The sequence below is a fragment of the Falco peregrinus genome, chromosome 6, assembly GCF_023634155.1.
Source record: "Falco peregrinus isolate bFalPer1 chromosome 6, bFalPer1.pri, whole genome shotgun sequence".
Taxonomy (NCBI): Eukaryota; Metazoa; Chordata; class Aves; order Falconiformes; family Falconidae; genus Falco; species Falco peregrinus.
In genome coordinates this window covers 31,985,905-32,006,122 of record NC_073726.1, presented here as the reverse complement: position 1 = coordinate 32,006,122, position 20,218 = coordinate 31,985,905, and positions in this window count along the sequence as shown.

The window sequence follows — 20,218 nt, the reverse complement described above, 5'->3', positions numbered from 1 at the left end:
ATTGTTCACATTTTCTGTATTCAACAAAATTCTGAACAAAAAGGGAATAATGATAAAAGTAACTCACAATTTTTTTTAAATTTCTGTATTATACAGAATTTTCCTGTCTCATATCTCACATAAAAGTCTTTTAACTTCAATAGTGAAGTCATACTGGGCCATATTTTTTAACCCCATCTTACCAGTGGCATGTAATTCAGTTTCATTGTAAGATCAGTGTAGCTGAAAGGAGATGGGACCATCTACAGCTTCTAATTCAGTACTAATTGAGATGAACATATACAATTACCAATTATATTTGCTGCAGAAATCTGATGTTCTCCAATAATCTACCTAAGCATGGAGGGTGAAATTCATGTGTGCAGAGGGTTAGACCAAACCCTGTATACTGAGGCAGTCTTTGAAGACCATGTTGAAACTGGGTATAAAATTCATCCTAAACCAGTCATTACTGGAAGAGAATATCACAAGATCGAATTAGATAACTGCATAAGTGTGCATGTGTATTTACAATAATAATAGTATGCTAACAAGAGACACATCATTTTAGGTACCTGATGTGTGCAACTTAAGGACACAGTAAGTAAACCCAGTTTTATCAGGTTGTTTTGATGTATTTCTATCAGACTACCCAACACACTAGGTGTGCTGTAAAATTCTTTGTTTGCATGTGTATACACAGCACTAAAAGTGATTAAATATTTAATTTTCCACATACAAATACTAGCACTAGAACTGCTTTTCTCTAAAAATTACCATATAAAGATTTGCAGAGATAGCATCTATGCGTATATATATTCAGTTAATTTAATGGCAAGCTTCAAGCGATCAATAAAATGATTTAGCAATGAGATGGTTATCAGCGTGCTTTCTGTTTTTCCATTTTTTCTTAAAAGTATTACAACCATCGTTCAAAGCTATTCATGCAGGCTTCTGGACCACAGAAGTACACAGATGAAGCTTTTGCACTACCCAAAATAGGCAGCGTCTGGGATGTAGAATTTTTGTTCTGACCTCCTAAGGATAATTGTCTTGTCTTTCATCTTGAACAGCAACAGACACAGTGTGGCTTCTAAAAATTTTATTGTAATGTTTTTCTCTTCCCAGTGAAGAGAACTAATATATCACAGTTAATTTCATCAACTACAGCTCTGAGAAAAATGGATAATTTGAAGAGATAGTGACAAATACTGTATATATTGACACAAACTTTCTGATAAATCTTCCAGATTTTTATAAAGAACCATGGTTTATAAAAGGAGAGATGGGATATAACAGCTTTTTTCAATATGAAAAGGCCATGACAGAGATACTTATAAGAATAAAGCATTTCTTTCAATTTTGTTTGATAATCATAGTCCTTTCTATTTTTAAATCTGGTGTATTCTCTACTCTGATTGTATGACAAACCCACACAAGTAACAGTGAGAATTCTGGTACATTCCTTATCCAGAAAGAAGATGTAAGAAGGGTATGCACAGTGCTATCAAACTTTTAAAGTAATTTATGTAAGAAGCAGACTTCTTGCTCTTTGATTTTGTCAGTTTTGGGTAAGATTCTTACACAGAAACCTTGCATTTCAAGGTGGGTTACTTTTTGACGCTGCATAATCCTGAGTCACCAAAATCAAACCCAAAACTACCATAGCAACCAGGGCACATATTTATGAACTATGCAGTTCTGAATCAGATTTGCAATGGTGCATTCTCCCAGCATCTTTCATGAGCTTTATACAGATTGCTGTCTCCATATTCTTGGATGGCAATGCAAGCTAACATTTAAACTTGATGCACATAGAGATGCTGTCACATAACCCATCTGTTAAACCAGCATTCGGTCTACTGACGATTGCAACAGTGCATGGGTTAAGTTAAAAATAGTTGTCTTGGCTAGTAAGAAGTAGCACCATGTCCTTTAGAAACAGGGAAATACACTTCTCTATAAAATTGACTTTATAAAACTGTTCTTATTTTCAATTAAATTTAAGTTTTGCCTAGTCACTTCATAAAAAAACAGAACTGAGCTGTATGTTGTGTAACAAATACAGGTGCTGTATTTCTATTCAGTCTCTGCAGTCCTGGGAATGCTGCATGCAGATGGGATGCTGGATGTAGACAGGGTGTTAGACACTCTGCTGTGACAGCTGTCCATTTTGGCCTCTTGCTGTTGAGAACAAGTATCTTTGCTTTATTCTTATGTCCAAAAGGCCACATAATCTTACAGTAGCTTTTATGAACCTCTATTAAGCATTTCTGCAGGCAAAGTCTTTCTTTTGCACTATCGTGTGTGGCACAAGTCAAGGAGCATACTGTTGAAATGCATGATTTAAATACTGAGGGGGAAGGGAATGACCTGTCACTCTGAAATGCATGCAAGATGTTCCCTGTGAGCTGCATTCTGAACATATCACAGCTGAGAAACATACTTCCAGGGCTGCAGGAGGACGATTTGGACAGAGAAATTAAAGACATCCTGTTGTAGCTTCTCAATCACAGTGCAAATACACATACGCTCAAGGGTTTTTGACAACCATGACACTTGGATTTCTGCCTTTCTGCTACTAGAAGGTGTATGAATTTCATTTTCAAATATTTGTTTTGGTATATGAAAGTGTCCTTTCTCTAACTTGGAGTTTAAAAATACTAATATCTGTGTGGCTGAACAATTGGTTTGGCTTGGATTTGGGGCATCTAAGAGTATGCCCTGCTGCTCACATCTCTCAGGCTGTATTTTCATGACCCAGCAGAGCATGTGACATAACTGCGCGCTCATGTCATGTTCAGTCTTAGCAATGTAATAAGTAACACACCTATATCACTGACAGAAATAACGTTATCCTTTAGCCTATTTGGACAGTCATTAAAAGGAAAACCAAGTGGTTGTTTCGTGTTTTGTTTTGTTTTGTTTTGTTTTGTTTTTAAACAGAACTAGGTGATAGAGTATAGCAATGCTGATTTATAAGAACATAAAGGCCTGTTTCCCTGAATACAACAGAAACAAGCAACTGAAAGCAGTTTCCTTGCTCAGAAGTCACTTTTTCTAGTAGTCTGGTGTCCTAGTAAATGCTTCCACTATTGCTTTTCTATCCTCTGTATTTGTTACTATCCCTGTGCTTGTAACAGAAAGTTGCTTCTTCTGTAGGTGACGCCTCAGGCTACAGCTTAACTGATCAGACTTCATCCCAAACCATCAAGTGACTCCTTTGGCAGCCTCCTATTGTTCCTTAGCACAAGGCCATAAAAAAATTGAATTGCTTCATCCTGTCAGTTCAAAAGAAGAGTGACTTAATTGAGACAATTAATCTGAGGCAACATTAATCTGCAGCAGCCGCTAATGTAACACTAAGGTACTCCAGAAGCTTTAATGTCTGTATCATGAATGCACGGAGGTGTACACTTTAGAATCTTTTTAAATGGCTTCTGGTTTTACAGGCTTATAACTTTAAACCCTCATCTGATGAAATCACATCTCCTAACTATTCCTAACCATTCCTGAAGTGGCTTGCTGGCCTGCAACTCTCCCATTCAGTCATCATGAGAACTCAAAAGGCCTTATTGAGAAGGGACCCGTAAAAATCCTTTTCCTTTAGCAGATGCTTAAAGTAACTCAAAACCAGCTTCTTCACAACAAAGCATTATTTAGTCGTGGAGCGTGAGATGAGGAAAAGGCCGTAACCTCTAGATTTTAGCCAATCTTTTTTTCTTCCCCTAAACATTTTGGATTTATGACACAGCCTTCTCTTTGCCTGAGAGAAAGGCATCTCTTCCAGCATTTTCTCAGAGACCTAGACTGAGGTTTCACTAGATAACAGAAACATTCAGGCAGGTTACTGCCATGGAAAGGGCCAGTCCTCCTTACTTGTACCGCCCATTCCTTACCCCTGGATGTACAGACACCATTCTCAACCTTTCTCCAGGCTTTGGTGTTCATTTGACGCCTGAGTGAGTTGCATATACTGGCAGACTATTTATTTACTTCTTGGCTTGGCTAGTTTTCTGCTGGTCTAGCAAACAGAGCAGACTCATCAAAGGGTGACAGGAAGCTTCCAAAAGAGATGGGAGTGTATGGCCAGGCCTGAGGAAGGACAGTCACTCTCCTCTGAAGCAGAGAGACATTATGTATGCTCCACCATCACATGAAATCTCACTCATAGGTCTAGCTGTGACCATTAGGTCATTATTTTTGTTCTCTGGGAAGGTTTCTTTAGTGGTGTGATGTCCTTTGGACCTGGATTCTGGCTTGTGGAAAATAGATCTGCTAACTACAGTAACACGAGTGAACACTGCCAAGTTAATTCTCCACGCTCCTTTCCCTAACTACCATTTCATCTTCTCTGTGGAGTTCTTTATCTGTCTTCATTTCAGTTTTTGTTTGTTTTCACGCGGCAGCTAGCAAACAGGATTCTGTGCGAACACAGTAGTGAGTGGAGAGCTAGATCATTTTCATATTAAATAATAAACATGACTTTCTCATGCTTGACAGTCTTCATTTTAAAAAGCAATAATCCTGAGAGGAAATATTTAGCACATACTGAGTCCTAGGAGCACAGCAAAAGCAGCATGAAGCAAGCCAGGACCCCAACTGAAACTCACACCCCAGCCACAACCAGGCCATGCTGACGTTCCTCTCCCATGTCCCTTCCTTCTAGGCATGTTTGGGTCGGGGTCCCTTCCCTGAGTTCAACACTGGTATAGCTACTTCCTTTATGATTATGAAACAGTCAGGAGATACTTTTACATCAAGCACTAACTGTGATCTAAAACACTGATTTTGCTGAGATCAGACACTTGGCTCCAGGTTACATTAAACATTCCTTGATTTCTATTTTTATTTATGTGCATTTTGTTGCTCTCTCCCTCTAATGAAACTAGTTCAAGAAAGCAAAGACTGGTCCTAGAATAGTTCTATATTACACTTATTTTAAGATAAATATGTGGATGGATGGATGGATGGATAGATAGACAGATAGATAGATAGGAAGATGTGCAATTACTTTATTTCAACTAGACTAATAACAGTAAAATTAACTGTTTACTTGTGTATATTATAGTTTAAATATACAAATTTAAAATGGAATTGTTTGGATTATTTTGATTATTAACATTTTGATTACTTAGGACTGTGGGTTGATAAGTAGAATAACCAATAGGAACTTGGAACATTTCTGGCTCTGCATCTAAATCTTGATTTTTACCATGGATTAAATAACTCAAAATTCTTGATTTTGCATTTCTGGCCTTGGTTTGTATTTAAACCTTGAGAACTGAGTAAAGAATTTTGATCACATAAATTAGAATATTTCTTCTCCCAGTGTTCACTATTTGAGCTTTAAAAGATTTAAATTAAAGCCTTAATATTAAGGTATAAAAGACTACTGGAGATACAGCACCCAATGCTGCAGCTTCTTTTGTAATGGGAATTTTGACTGAGCAAGGAGTGCTCTGAAAAAAACCACAAACACTCCTGTGTTAGAAAACACTAAAGTGATTTCTGTGCTAAAATGTCTGTGTTAACAGTTCTTTGGGCTCCTATATTTAAAAAACTTAGGTTTTGCATAAATTTGAAATTGTGCATAATATTAAAACATGTTCTTGATAAAATTTCAGTGTTACTCCCAGGAAAATAAATGGGAAATTATTACTTCAAAAGGAGAAGGATCTGGCCCTACTCTCATCACTTTGCATTTAGATGAGCTTGGAGAAGAGGCCTAACTACTATAGAACAGGAAACAGTGTAAAAACATATCTTCTTTCGGGGGGGTGGGGGTGGGTGGGGGTGGCGACGGGCAATGGAGTATTCCGTACTTAAAATTCAAAGTCTATGTCACTCCTTTTCTGCATTGTGTATCTCAGAAGACCCTTATGTTCAAAGAGACACTAGGCAGGTCCCTGCAGAAAACAGGAATATCCTGCAACCATATCCTGCATACAGTCACCATCGTATAACACTCACGCTTCCCTGGAGCAGAAATAGGCACAAAGGAAAACACGTTTCTTAATATTTTATACCCAAAATATATGCAGTAGTTTTAATGAGAGTTTCTTCTACAAGTATAATAATTGTATAGGCGATACATACATAGGTGACACATACATTAGACACTTGCTCTGTCTAGGGAATGTCTAAATGCATTAATTTATTTTTATTTCAAACAGTCAAGGTTTGATTTAGGAAATCCTACTTGTTTTAATGAGTTTGTATTAGTTCCCAGTAATATCCCACTGAATCCCACTGGAGTTACTTTGGCAAGTAAATGATTTCCAGTATAAGTTCCAAAATCTGAAATTTAATTACGTGCTAACTTATGATGGGGTTATACAACGCACAGACAATTTGCAGCCTGACTATTTATTCAGGTTAAACACATTATAGCAGATCTGGAATTGCATTCCCCTGTTATATAACGTTCCCACAGATTCACACTTTAGCTTTAGTAAGGAGATGAGGATCAGGCCTCAAAGAAGCAATTACCCCACGCAGTCCTCATATGTAGAGAGATAAAGGTAAATATAACATAAAGCATGTCATTTGCCCATACAGTGTTAAATGAGCTCCATACCATAATCAAAACATATTTAAACAAAACCAGGCAGTTACCTAGAAACAAAAGCACAGAAGTCTCTATCACATGCCTGAAAGTGTTTATGGTCTGATCCTTCCACTGTTGCTCACGTTGTACAGCACTTACAAGCAGTCCCATTGAGGTATTAAGGTATTAGAGACAATCTGGAAGTTAATAAATGCTTCATTTGCTTTTAAAACTGCCATAAAACCAGCACCATTTAGATTCACAATTAAAACTGTGCTTTAATCATTCCAGTGCACAGTGGCTTTGTTAGGTTTGTGTTTCCTGGCTTGGGTACAAGCTAAGCAAGCACAGAGCTCAGTCTAAGCTGCAAAATTCTGGTACTCTAAATTAAATCTAGCTTAATTTAGTTTACACTTCAGCTTTATGCAGCTCTGAGTACACTACTACCAGTAGCCAAGCTAGTTTTAAGGTATCTCAAGCACATCTTTCTAGCATCTTTTGTTTCTGTTGATGTTTCGTTTGCTGGCATCTAAGTTACACAGGATCAAATAATCAGCTGGTACTAGCTACACTGGATAAAGCCTGAACTTCAAATTTTGGTTCTTTAAGTATAAAATTTGGGTTTCACTTATATAAATATATATTTTGAGAAAGTCCAGACTAACTCTATTGAAACAAATAGAAACACTAGAATTTGGTTGAAACCCAAATGTAATGAAATACAGTTGCTATGCTTCACCTGAATGGCATGGTGAACATGGGTAATGTTCTCAGGTAAGCTAAAACCAGCTTTTAGAAAGTTCAGTAGAAATCTTTCTGCCTTGGTCCCTTCAGACCCCATGGTATTTTTCTGTCTACTTGTGTGTTATGAGGGATGCTGCTCAACATCTGGGCAAACATTTGAGACATCTACACTGTCTGTCTCTATTCAGTATTTAAATGTACTCTGTACCCTAAAAGTTAGTATAGGTTTACACAGAATGTCTAACTGAGCAAGTATAGACAGAGATGGATTCAGTTTGTCTGTGCTCCAAGCTGCTGCATATCTTGTCTGGAAATAAAAGAGCTCTTCCTTTCAGGTAATGTAAGTGTACAGCTCTTAGGCCAAAGCTAGCTTGTTTCTGCCCAGCTTGGAGCACTAGCGAAACAAGCTGCTGTCTGTCTGCACCTGTCTGCGTAGACTGTTATGACGGGACATGGGTGTTGCAAGCCTCACAGTGAGGCCCTGGGCTGGAGTCTGGGTGGAGGCAGGAGCCAGGTGATGTAATTAAGACAATCTGAAATCAAGAACCAGAAACATATAATACTCATTAGCCTAACAGAGCAAGGCAAGCATATGGATGGAGGTAGGGTTTGGCACCCAGAAGCTGGGGGGCCTGCACACACCTTGACAAGAGTGTAGCTAAACTTCAGATGGAGCCAGGAAACCAGGAAGCGCAATCCATGAGGTGGGTCCAGGAGAAGGAGAAGACAGAGCGGCATCAAAGACAGGTGGCTTGGGCCAGAGCTACAACTGAACGGGTGGCAGATGCGAGCTGGATCCCAAATGGTTAAGCCAAAGACAACAACAGAGACCAGGCCTAGAGGCAAGGCAGAGAACAGGGTTCAAGCCATCGTACTTGTTCTTAGGACATCTTCTGTGCACACCCTATCTACCAACATCTAATGACATCTGTCTGCTGGCTATAACACCACTTTTGGATGCTGGGTCCCCTTCCTGAGGGCACAGCACCCAGTGACTGGCTGCATGAGGGCAGAGTCATCTTCCTTGGCTAGTCACTGCATAGTCATACCTAGAAGGGACTTCATTTATTGATTTTAATGAAATTAGAGCAGGAGTGTAAAGAAATCTGTGGAACATTTGTTTCCACACAATATTAATTAATATAATGAGGTGCAATCATGTAATCAGTCCCATTAAAACCTATAAGGCCTAGTAGGTATGCATATGCTTAGATGTACACTTATTAAGTAAGCGTATACTTATTAAGGCCTCTACTTCAGTATAAGCAGGAGCCTTAATTTTTAAGGGGATGAAAGGATGTAATAAACAGTGGAACTGGGCATTTCAGTACCTGTAGGGCTGAAGGTGGTGCAAGAAGATGGGTTAGCTCCCTGGCATGTGTGTCAGTCATTATAATAAAACATTTTGCCGCAGAGGTGTGTACATCTTTGCGCAGTGCCTATGAAATTACTGCCAGGAGATTAATTACAATATTTATATTAATCTAACCAAAGATACATAGCAACAATTATGTCTGTAGCACCCATTACTCTTGTGCAGTGCAACAGAACTGAATGTGACTCTTTTTCCCTTGGTGTATCAGCTTCTAGCTGGAAAGCTGTGAAGCTTACATATATAAGCTGGGCTTCTGCCAAAGTGCCATTTGACACTATGCCAGCTTTTGGTCCTTCAAAAACAAAAAGCTTTTGGCCTTTGCCATTTAGGCAGTGCAGCAGTTCATCCCCAGCTTACCTTTAGACTTATAAACTATTAGTAAGACTCATTACTGTCAGCAGTGAGATGGGTTTTTAAGGATGGGGTGTTCTCACCTAACTGTAATTGTACATGAGAAAGCCAAAATAAAAGAAACTAGTCTGCATGCTGAGTCATCCGCATTTGCTTGTTTCTGTCAGATACCTTCCTCAAGAACTGTCTTCTTCCAGTGACATGCATAAGATTGTAAAATGCACTTGCAGTAACTCATCTTCTGGATTTGTTGACCGTGATCTTTGTTTATCCCAGGATGAAAAAAGAAGAGCAACAATTTCAAATAATTTCCATATTTTTTTCCACGTTAAATAAGGAAATAAAACAGGTAATGTCATATCTTATGTTACATTTAGGATATGTATCCAAAGCAAATGTGAGGTTTCCAGTGCTCTGTGTTTTCCAGTGCTCTGTGTTTTTTCAGATGACTTTATCATGTCTCAGTAAACAGATTGTAATCATGTATTATTCTTGCTCTAGCTGGAAGTTTTGGCAGGTCTTTTCTTTTTGAAGCAGGTGCTCTCTTGTTTGCTGTTTATCAAATACTTCTAAAAGAGGAAAATTTTCTAAAGCTTTAGGATTATTTTCCTCTGGTTCTACAATGTAAAATTCTATTGCATCAGATTTAAGAATCACATGGGTTTGTCATGAAATAACCATGTTTATTTCCAGTTCCATGCCATACAAAAATAATTGAATTTCCATTATTTTTTATGCATTAAAATGCATTAAGTCACTATTTTAATGAAGTGTTACATTGTAGAGGTCTTAGTTCTATTGACAGTAGGCTTGATTCTCTGTTGCTATGTGTTAGTGTTTCCACATTCTTGAGTTCAGTCTTCAAAGTTCGGTGATCAGAGTTGCCCTCCAGAAACATCTTTCTCTTTTCAGTGACTATGGAGTCCAAGGAGACTGCATTCCTCAGATGGGTGCCTGAAGCCAGGCAGCACTAATATCCCCCACTGCATATTTAAACCAACAAAATGCAAGTGCAAAGTGGAATGAAAGGACTGGGCTTCTGGTGGCATAATTTTAAACATTCCCAGTACATTTTTCTTGCACACCTGTAACTGGCTGGATAGTAAATCAAAGCATTTCAATTAAATAGCCTGCGAAGAATCTTATTGACTATATGCAACTGATATGAGCAAAGGAAGCAGAACCCAAAGACTCACCTTGCAGAGAACCACCTGTAAGAGCTAATCATTATTTACAACTTTAGCTACAGCTCTTGGATTTCCACAACTTTCACTGTTGATTCCATGTGTTGTAGGTCTGTTTTGGAAATCTGTGTTGATACAGAACCTGATTCTCCGTTCAATACTCAGTAGTCAGCTGTATGCTACCATACGCTACACATCTACATCAACAAGTAATTAAATGCAATAGAAGCAGATGAGTAGCTGGAAGTGGCTGGTACTGAGTCCTACATTTATATTCTATATGTATGGGCATCTTACCTGAGAACAGATTTACTGTGATGCTTGAACTGTTCCTAGTTTTATATTATGGGTAGTGCCTACCATACATGTAGTTCAAAATCCTTCTGCCCTAATTAGGCTTGGAGCTTGGGGTGCAGTAGATACACTTTTGGTCTGAAAGTTGCAGTTTCATTTCACCCAGAAAGAGTATCTTTTGTATGCACCAAACCCACTCTGCAAACCAAGCCAACATGCAGTGTGTGGGGATGATCAGAGGATTCACTTCCAAACCTCACTACTGTTCTGAACAACAATGCTGCTGGAGGTGCAGCTTCTAGATACTGCAGACAGCTTACTGAGACTGTTCCTGCTCCACTGTAATTCAATGAGCAAATCCTCAGCAGGTTCAGGACCACTGCCTTTAACTAAAATGCACAAAATATTACCCTGCTATTTCAGCACTGCTAAAGTTTGTGTTTAGAACAATGGAAAACAACTGGAGAATTGCGGTTTTCCCACTTTATTTTGTTATGTGACACTCATTTGTGTATATGTAGCGCATACAAACCAGGGATCCAGGGTCTTGCATGCAAGAAGAATTCACTTTCAAAGAACTGAAAATAGATGCTTGTTTTCATTTTTTAGAAGCAAGTCAGTCATTACAGAAGTTACTGTGAATATGTGAATGACAATAATCCAAAACCTTGTATTTCATTAAATATGCTAATAAATCACCCTTAGTCTTCTTATATTTGTAGTGTTTCAGTGTTGCTGCTGTCCCAAGACATGAACTTTTCAGTCTGACAATGAGACCATTTAATCTCCAGTTCACTTTAAATAGACTCTTCCAGCTCAGAACAGAGGTCTGGCAACAAAATTATATGTTAATGCCATAGTGATGAATGATTGAAAAGAGGTTATTTAACTTGGCTACTAATAACAGTTATTTTCACTTACATTTAAAATTTTAATGTAAAAATTAAAAACACCTGGTCCTTATGCAGCCTCTGTAATGTTTGATGACTGCTTTATGAAAGCTATCATGTCTATTAAATCCTTGGGAAGAGGGTCAAAAATTCAGGTTAAAAATCTATTATCTCAAAAGCTCTGCTTTTACCAAAAAAGTTGAATTTACCAAGAAGTTCTAAAGAAGAGAAACAAAAGTAAAATCAAAGACACAGAAAAGAAGGTTAATTTTAAAATAATTTCAGTTAGTAGTACAGAACATGTAAAATTTCTGAGGTTTTAGAAAATCAGGTGTAAACTAAGATAACCCAGACTGGCAAAATTTATTTGGAAACAGCATTCATATAAGGAGTATAATTTGAGGAGTGTTCAGAAGCACTGGGGATGCTGTAAGATGAATCACAGTCTAGTTTGTTATACCACATTTTCTGATATGAGTAATACCCTTTTGTCCTAAATCTGTTAAAATACTAATACTATAGTAACTGGCAGTAGAGGAAGATCCTGCATTAGACTATAGTACATGGAGGTGCCTGCTCACTGCAGAGATTTGGGTGTTTCTCTTTATAAAGAGCTAGAGAAGTATTTTTGGTGTCTCTGGTATAACAAAGTCTTTCCAGTTTTCCAAAGATGAGTTGTATTTCAGAGAGGTCTGTTAAGGAAAAAGTCCTTGGGCAAGAAACAATTACTTACAAGAAATACTGCTGAGGAGGTATTATATATGCCTTTAGTGCAGAGAAGCCTCAGTTGCTTCCATGGTGTTGTGGTGATAGTGACTCAAAATGTTTCAGCAATTGCTGTTCCGTAATAAGCAGAGATGAAGAATAATTTTTTTTTTTTTTTTTTTTTTTAAAAAAAGGCCATTATTTGAGCTGGCTGCCACAGATTTAAGTTTTAGCAGCTATTCCATATGGGTTTGTGGATTAAGCCTGTCTTTATTGAATGATGAAAAATAAAATTAGAGAAGGTTACAAAGATTTCTATTATGTTGGTATGCCTTCACTAATAATTAGTGTGGAATCTGTATTTGCCCTGGTAACCAGTCACAATCACTCTTCCAGCTCTCTGATGTCTCTGATCAGCCCTCTGATGCCTTCCAGCCCGGCCACTGTTGAATGGGGACATGAGATATACTTTGCCTTTCCCTGTTTCATAAGCCAGCCCTTTGGCACCCAGGCATTCAGGTGAAAGGCAGGGAAAAAATTCTCTCTGAGTTGCACTGTTGAAGGAGATCCTTAAGGCTGATCCTGAGTAGTAGCTATATAAAATGAGATATGAAGACAGGTTTCCTGATAGATGGAATTAATGTACTAGAGTCTGTAGGCTTTAGACTGAAAACAGTAGAAGCAAAAAGATATCTTGTCAATTTGATTGTCAGCAGCCTGATTGTATATATAACTATAGTTTCTATGGTACAGTGATGAGTAAAGATTGGCATATTTTACAAGGTGTCAGAATAATGATGAAGACTGCTAACATTCAGGAAATCTGATGTGGCTACTATTAAATGTAGGTAGGCAAGGTCTATCCACCATGATTTTACCAGTAGAACTACCTCTGGTTTGGCATTTACTTCCATGTTGCAATGCGAAGTCTGGTTGGTAAAATCTCAGATGTTTGCTGATTAAATAAAACTAGCTATTCCCTTTTGATCCTTCTCCATTAGAGCATGCTGGATGCAGCATTATCCAAAGGGAGAGCAGTCCTTCATTTACGATGCCTATGCTCCTACAGCTAGGACCATTCATGTTATTGACTTGAGCTCCACGGCCCAAAGTCACAGCAGTTACATCTCAGAGCCTCCTTTCCCTCCATTATCATTCCCAATGTGTTTTTTAAATGCCTCTTTCCCAGTACTTCCACCTCTAAAGCATAAAGTATGACTTAGTGCAGATCTAAAGAAAAAAATGCCATTCAAAGTCTAGCTCCTCCACTTTCTCAGGAAAGAAGCCCTGAACTTCCTCAGCCCACGTGGAGAAGAATCAGTGGTAAGCTTGGCTGCAGGACAACCCCAGGAATAATGATGAAACTCTGGCAGAATTATCACCCTGAAATATCCCATAGCACAGATCCTTGATCCATTTCACTTTATTCCACTGACCCTTTGACACCCTGACAAGCCAAGTATCAGTCAGAATAACAAGTATAGTCAGTTATCTCATCACTGTTGCCATCCAGCTGTCCATTGGTCACGTCCTTCATGTATTCATTATACTTGGATTTGCGGAACTGTCCTGAATGAACCATCTAAAGCAGATTAAATACTTCTAAGAATATCCTTATGGAAAACTTTAAAAAGTTTTTTCATTTATGGTTTTCTCCTTGCTCATCAGATACTTCTCAGTATCCTTCCTGTGCTGTACTTGAAAAGGAAGTATAGTAACTTCACCAGAAGAAAGAAGAAATAGAAAAAAGGAGGACCTGATCTCTTGGTCAGAAGTATGTGCAAGCTAAGTAGTGAAGGGAGTATCTTCTCAAGAGAAGGCAGAACCAGAAGGTGGTTCAGGAAGCCTACAAGATGTTTGCAGCACTTCAAATACCAAAATAATGTATTGAAAAGCATTAGGACTCAGAAGAACCCAAAACTTAGTTGCCAGGAGCTACTGTACTGTATGGCTGGTGTGATCTGGGTTACAGTGATCTTCTACCACATGGTAACATATTATGGCCAAACCAGGTCTTTTCACTTGACCACAGTGTACACTAAGGGGAATGACACTCTCATCTGTGATTCATGTAAGAATGGTCAGTACCTTGAATCTTCTTTGTTCATGCCTTAAATCTTTATAGAAATGTCTCCATTTGCTATGATTTCTTACGTAGATGATGATTTACTTTGGCTGACATATTCATTTAAAATCAGCAGTTCATTTAAAGTCTATACACAAGCCAACTACAATGACAGAAATTAGCACAAAGCAGATATTCCTCTGATTCTGACATACCATCAAAACATGGCCTTAAGGCTTCCTTCAGGTGAACATTTCCACAGTTGGCTCTGATAATTGCCTTTGTGTCTTGCAGTTCAAAATCAGCAGAGATATTTCTGTCCCTACCCCCTTTTTCTGGTAACATTTTTCTTCTTGTTTTACAAATATTCTGTAAAATGCAACATTCAAATATCATAATAAAAATATTTTGACTTACTTAGACACAGTCTAATTATGAGGCATTTCCAGCATCAGTCTACATATACACATTAAACAGTCATTTTGCATGGCAATGCAGAATGTTCAAGCGATGCTCACATCTGCCTTTGCATCCCAGGGGCTCCATGACAAATAGGAAAAATAGGTGGTTCCTCAGGAAGCTGTTGGTCTGGCAACAATATCAGTGTGAATGTGCTTGTCTAGGAAGATGTCCTCTCTTAGGACTTTCAAAAAGCTTAAAAAGAATCCATCTAAGAATATCCTTATGGATCTACCCAACCAGTCATGTTCACAGTAATGATATGTCCCCAATGATCCTATAACATTTTCACAACCCTGGCAAATTACCTCTTTTTATATCATTGGCAAAGTAGAGAGGAGACTGTGTGTGGCAAATTCGTGATGTTACTTCCCTATAAAGCACAGTTTGGGAGGCAAATTGCATTCTGTTCCTCTGATACTTTCCCGATATTGCCAATGGTCACAATACCATGCAGACCTGGTAGCTTTGCAGTCTTGGATGAAATGCCTTAGATCTTCCAGCATCCCTGTAGTTGCTGGAAAACCAATTATTAGTCTTCAGCACTGTCTCATCCGTTTTTCCTCCATCAAAGCTCTTGTCACTCAGTGGATGCCAAGCTGGAGGGATGGGACTGAACTGTCCAAGAGAGTTGTCTTCCATAGCCTCTCCCCTCCTGGTGACTGTCACAGCCTATACGACACTTCAGCCCCACTTCCCGTTATTCTGCAATCCCTGTGGCTTTAACTTACCAAGTGTAGGTGTTATTTAAATGCCAGTAACATTCAGAAGCTGATTTACTGTCCACTCCAGTTATTCTCACTGCTTTACAACCAGTCATTTTGGTAATTGTTGAAATTCTGCTAATAATAATAAAAAAAACCCCAAACAACACCCCTGATATTCTGTCTCCAATACCAAAACACCTGTTGACCTGCATACCACCTGTATTTCCATGCAAATTAATGAAGAGAATGAACCATGACAGGAAGAAGAATATGGATCTTTCAGAAGAAATGCAAAATAAAAGACAGGAAAAGAGAAGTTTAGAGGAAGCGTCGGCTGCTCTGTAAGACCTTTTTTCCATAAGTCCCATCACAAAACTAAAAAAGATACTTTGGGGCAGTACCATAACAGGCAGTGTGGTGCAGGATGCTGGGGCATGTCACCCTGCAGAGTTCCCCGGGGAAGGCCACCACAGGCGCAGGAGCTGGCTCTTCACCCCATCTATCCAAACTGCAGTGCTGGCAGCTGCCTGCCAGAAGTAACCCCGGCAGGTAAACATCCTTGAGATGACATGACCCCAAGTATTTGAAAAGCAGCCAGCTATATGTAGCTCCCATTTGCTGTGTCTGAGAAGCTGAGCTCTGCCATGGCAAAGACAATGTATTATAGCAGGTACTTTACTACAGTATCCATATGGTTTGTCTCCAAGGTGCATCTGCATCTGTAGCTTGCTGGTACATGCAGTGTTGGCCTCGTGGGCCTCGGGGCAGAATTAAGGCTGCATTTCAGAAGTGGCTGTATTTCACCTCTGTACATCCTACATTTTAGGAGAGCAAGTTATTTAATTTCCTACTTTCTAGACACTTAATTCCTACAAGGACAAGGCTGGTAGTTAGCTCAGGGAGTGTTCTTTTCCCCAGCCAGGAGCTGTACGGATGCTGCTGACTGCCCCAAATGGCTACCACAGTCCAACTTCACCACCTGGAAAAGTGAATTTTTATATGGCCTAAGATAAATTTTTTACCATAATGTTTGCTTCTAATATGCTAAGTCTGAAGTATATGTGCTCAGCATGGGAACTGGCTGAACCACAGTCTGAGCTCCTATGTGCTTAAGAACATGTTAGCAAAAACATAGAGATTTTCTAAACAGATATTTTGGGGGAGAGTATAATTCTGAAAAACAAACTAAACTTGGCCAATTAAGCTTCTCCAGCATTAGCTACATGAAATTTCAAGAGCAACAGGAACAAGAAAAGCTTTTTATTTAGCTCAAAATCACAGTCTTTGAATAGTAAGTACTATTCTGTCTTTACAGAGATTGTCAGAGCAGCAGTGTTGAGTTGGAAGGGAATATGTTCAGGCCAGAGACTGTTGTCTTTAAGAGGAGTGGAAATCTTCTGAAAGTATTTAAATGACATAAATTTAAAATTGGCAGTGAACACACACTCATAAGTCAAGATAATCTTTGTAAAACATTAGAGCACCAACATATTTTACAGTGCTTGTCCTGCAGTTAAGGAAAGTTTGTGACTTTTAACCAGAACCAGAAAGAAAGAATAAAAAGCTGGTTTGCAGGAGGCCTTCTGCTTGCAGAGGCAAATGTGGCAACCATTATGCACTCAGCATTAATCACACCCTGTTTTGATGCTATTCCTGCTGAAGGCTGGGATGTTGGCCAAGGCATTGGGGTTATTCCTCTTTTCTTTCCAAAATATGCCCTGAAATCTTCAACTTCCAGAAACCCTAGGTCAATATCTTGTTTAAGAGATGGAACCACTAATTGTTCAGACTTCGGTCCATAGGATCAGAGAATGAGATTTGAATGTGACCTCTCAGCCTAGGGGGGAGAGAGCCACAGCCTGAGCCACACTGACACGTTCCCACCACTCTAGCTGCCCAACAGCCCTGCCTCCACTCTCATTGCCATCGTGTGAGCTCCATGATGTAGTGCTTAGTCCTGCTCTTTATGGACTAAGTCTGCCCCTTCATGTCTATACCATTACAATAACAGCTTTTGAAAATGTTAAAGGTAGAGCATTGTTCTAAGCCCACTGTTAAGAACTGGCGAAATGGATCAGATCAGAATTAATCAAAGGGAAGAAATCAATTTTATAGCAGATATGGCTAAAGGTAAAGAAGGTTTTGCTATTTTAAAATCATAAACCAGAAAATAAGCTAGTCGCTTAATGGGTAAAGCAACGTTTTGGTAGATGATTAGACAGACAGACTTCAAGAAACAAAAGGAACAAAAAAACTTCTTGTGTTGTGGCTAAAAAGAACTTGCCTTTTATATTATTGAAAAGCCCTAAAGAAGTTTTGTATAACATATACCAGTTATTCATGATTGAAATTTTTTTGTATCTTAGCCATCTCTAAAGCCATATTATTCATCTATGTGGATAATTTTTTTCATATTGATGTGAACAGAATGTGAAAAAAATGTTCAATCTATGTGTGTATGTATCTTATGAAAAGGAAAAGATACAGACAGGTAGATAGAACGGATGAATGGATGGGTGCATGGATGGACGGACGGATGGATGGATGGATGGATACGCACACACATAGACACATACACACATGTGCACACAGACATACAAGCACCCCACAAGAATAAATGAAAGAGAATGAATGATGGAGCTAAAACTGGATGTGTCGGTAGGCCTTAGCGTACACTTGATATATGCTATGACAGATTTCTAAAGTATGAGTTGGAATTGTGAGATGGAACATCCATGATATCTTTTAAACTCTTAGGTTTGCATGTAGGGGCAAATGTTTTCCTTGGGGCAAAATCTGAACAAACAGAAGATGTGCAGGTGTCAGGGTGGGGCTACAATAACAACCCCCGAGGGCCATTGCATGTCTTTTCGACAGATACTATGTTTTGAGGATTAAAGCTGGTTAAAACACTTCCATCAAGATAAATTCCATCCAAGAGAAAATGCCCCCATAATAAGGGACATCTGGGAGAATGATCCATTTTTATTGATTTTTTTCTTTTTTTAAAAAACACAGTTTCAAAGGTAGTTTCTGCTAATAAACATTTCCTGACCATCTTGACTCAGGAATTGACATTGCTGCAGGCTGGCTGTGCAAGGCAGAGTGACCTTTAGAGCAGCCTAGTCCCAGACTGAGCTGTTTCCCACCCCCTTCTGCTACACAAAGCCCTGGCTAAGACAGTGACAGTGCAAGTCTGGTTTAGCTCTGCCTGGCACCTGGAGCTGAGATCTGTGGAGAATGCCGATTTGAACTCAAACTGTTATCCAGAATTAAATCCCAAGTTACCTAGTTTTTCTTGCTGTTGTAGCCTGCTAGGTAAGTGAGCTTAGCTGTTAACAAGGCACTTCTTTTTCCCCTGGAGACATGTTGTAAACAGGGAGTTGCAAGTTACCCTCTCAATGACAGCACCATACTTTTAGAAGTCATGCGATTGCTTTCAAGGGAAATTAATTTTAGGTAAGCACTTAACGTATTTACATGCATCTTCTAATACAGTTTTGAAAACAAGGAGAAGGCAATGTCTTATAACCAGCTTTTTGCTGACATAAATAAAATAACTAAAAAATTGAGAACTACTGCTCAATATGCTACTGAATGGACTCCTACTGTCCCTCTCCCTTTGGAGTATAAACTTACCTTGGAAACACATAGTAACATTCTTCTTCATTACGCAGCCAGTACAGAGGTTTCCTCCTGCTGGAGGTCTGCTCCTACCTGTAACCCTCTTTCCTGAAGGACATCTGAGTGGTCCTTCCACCATGAAAATTACCTGAATGGCAGATGAAGGGGAGAAGTGCATCTGCTGAAAAAAAGCTATGGAGTCATTTAACATGTTATCTAAGTAGTAATTGAAATACTACAAAATATGAGGACATTTTTAAGTAACAGCCATGAAGAAACCAGACTCACATTTTCCTGTAGCGCTACAGAGGTCAACGGATTTGCTTCAGATTGATGCTTATATGAAAGCAGATTCCTTTCACTTAAAAATGACAGTCATATCACTGATAAATATATATGAAAAAAGATGTTTTACAATGAAGATCTCATGTACGTAGCCCTGCCTTTATGTGAGAGCACAGATCCTAATGGAAGATGTCGATAAATGCGTAGTTAGCTGTCTTGCTTGCAGTGTTATAGGCTGTCCTAGACCAAGGTCAGACTCACAGTTATGCATTAGTATGATTTGTTATGAAAAGTGGCATTTAAATATTTAAATGTACCAGGTCCTATGTGTTTAATTTCATTGTTTAATCATTGCATAGTTTCCCAACTAAGTAGTAGCTGGCACAGAGTGGTGGGCTGCTCTTTATTTAGATGCTGCTGCAGCTTTCCAGACACTTTCAGTGTTGGTGAGGCATTTCAGCTATACGTTATTCCGTTATTCCTTTTTTTTGCTTCTGAAGCTGTACATTAAGATACAGGATATTAGAAAACTTTTCTTCCCTGGAACATGGTAAAAAGAAAAGTTATCCCAGTATATATATATTCAGCAGTACCTGTACAGAAATCCTTGCTCTCTTACAGTGCAGCTATAATTAATGTATCATGCCAAGAGTGAAGCACACACTAGATGTATATCCTACTGGTAATAACAGGAGTTGTATATATATAAATGACTTGTGCAATGCTAAAGATGCACTTTGAGCCATTTAAACAACATTTATCAGCTTGTAGCCAATGTATAAGATAATCTGCTACAGCAAAAACAATAGACGGCATCCTAGCTGTCTCGTTGTATACACTAAGAAATCTTTCTAACATCACACGTTTTATACAAAATAGCCATCCTCACTGGAAGACTGGGATTGCCTGCTAAGGACTGCAACTGTGCTGATGTTTGATTTAAGCACACAGATTAAACAATTAAAATCAAAATATAAAACCAGAAACGTTTATATTAGTATTGCTG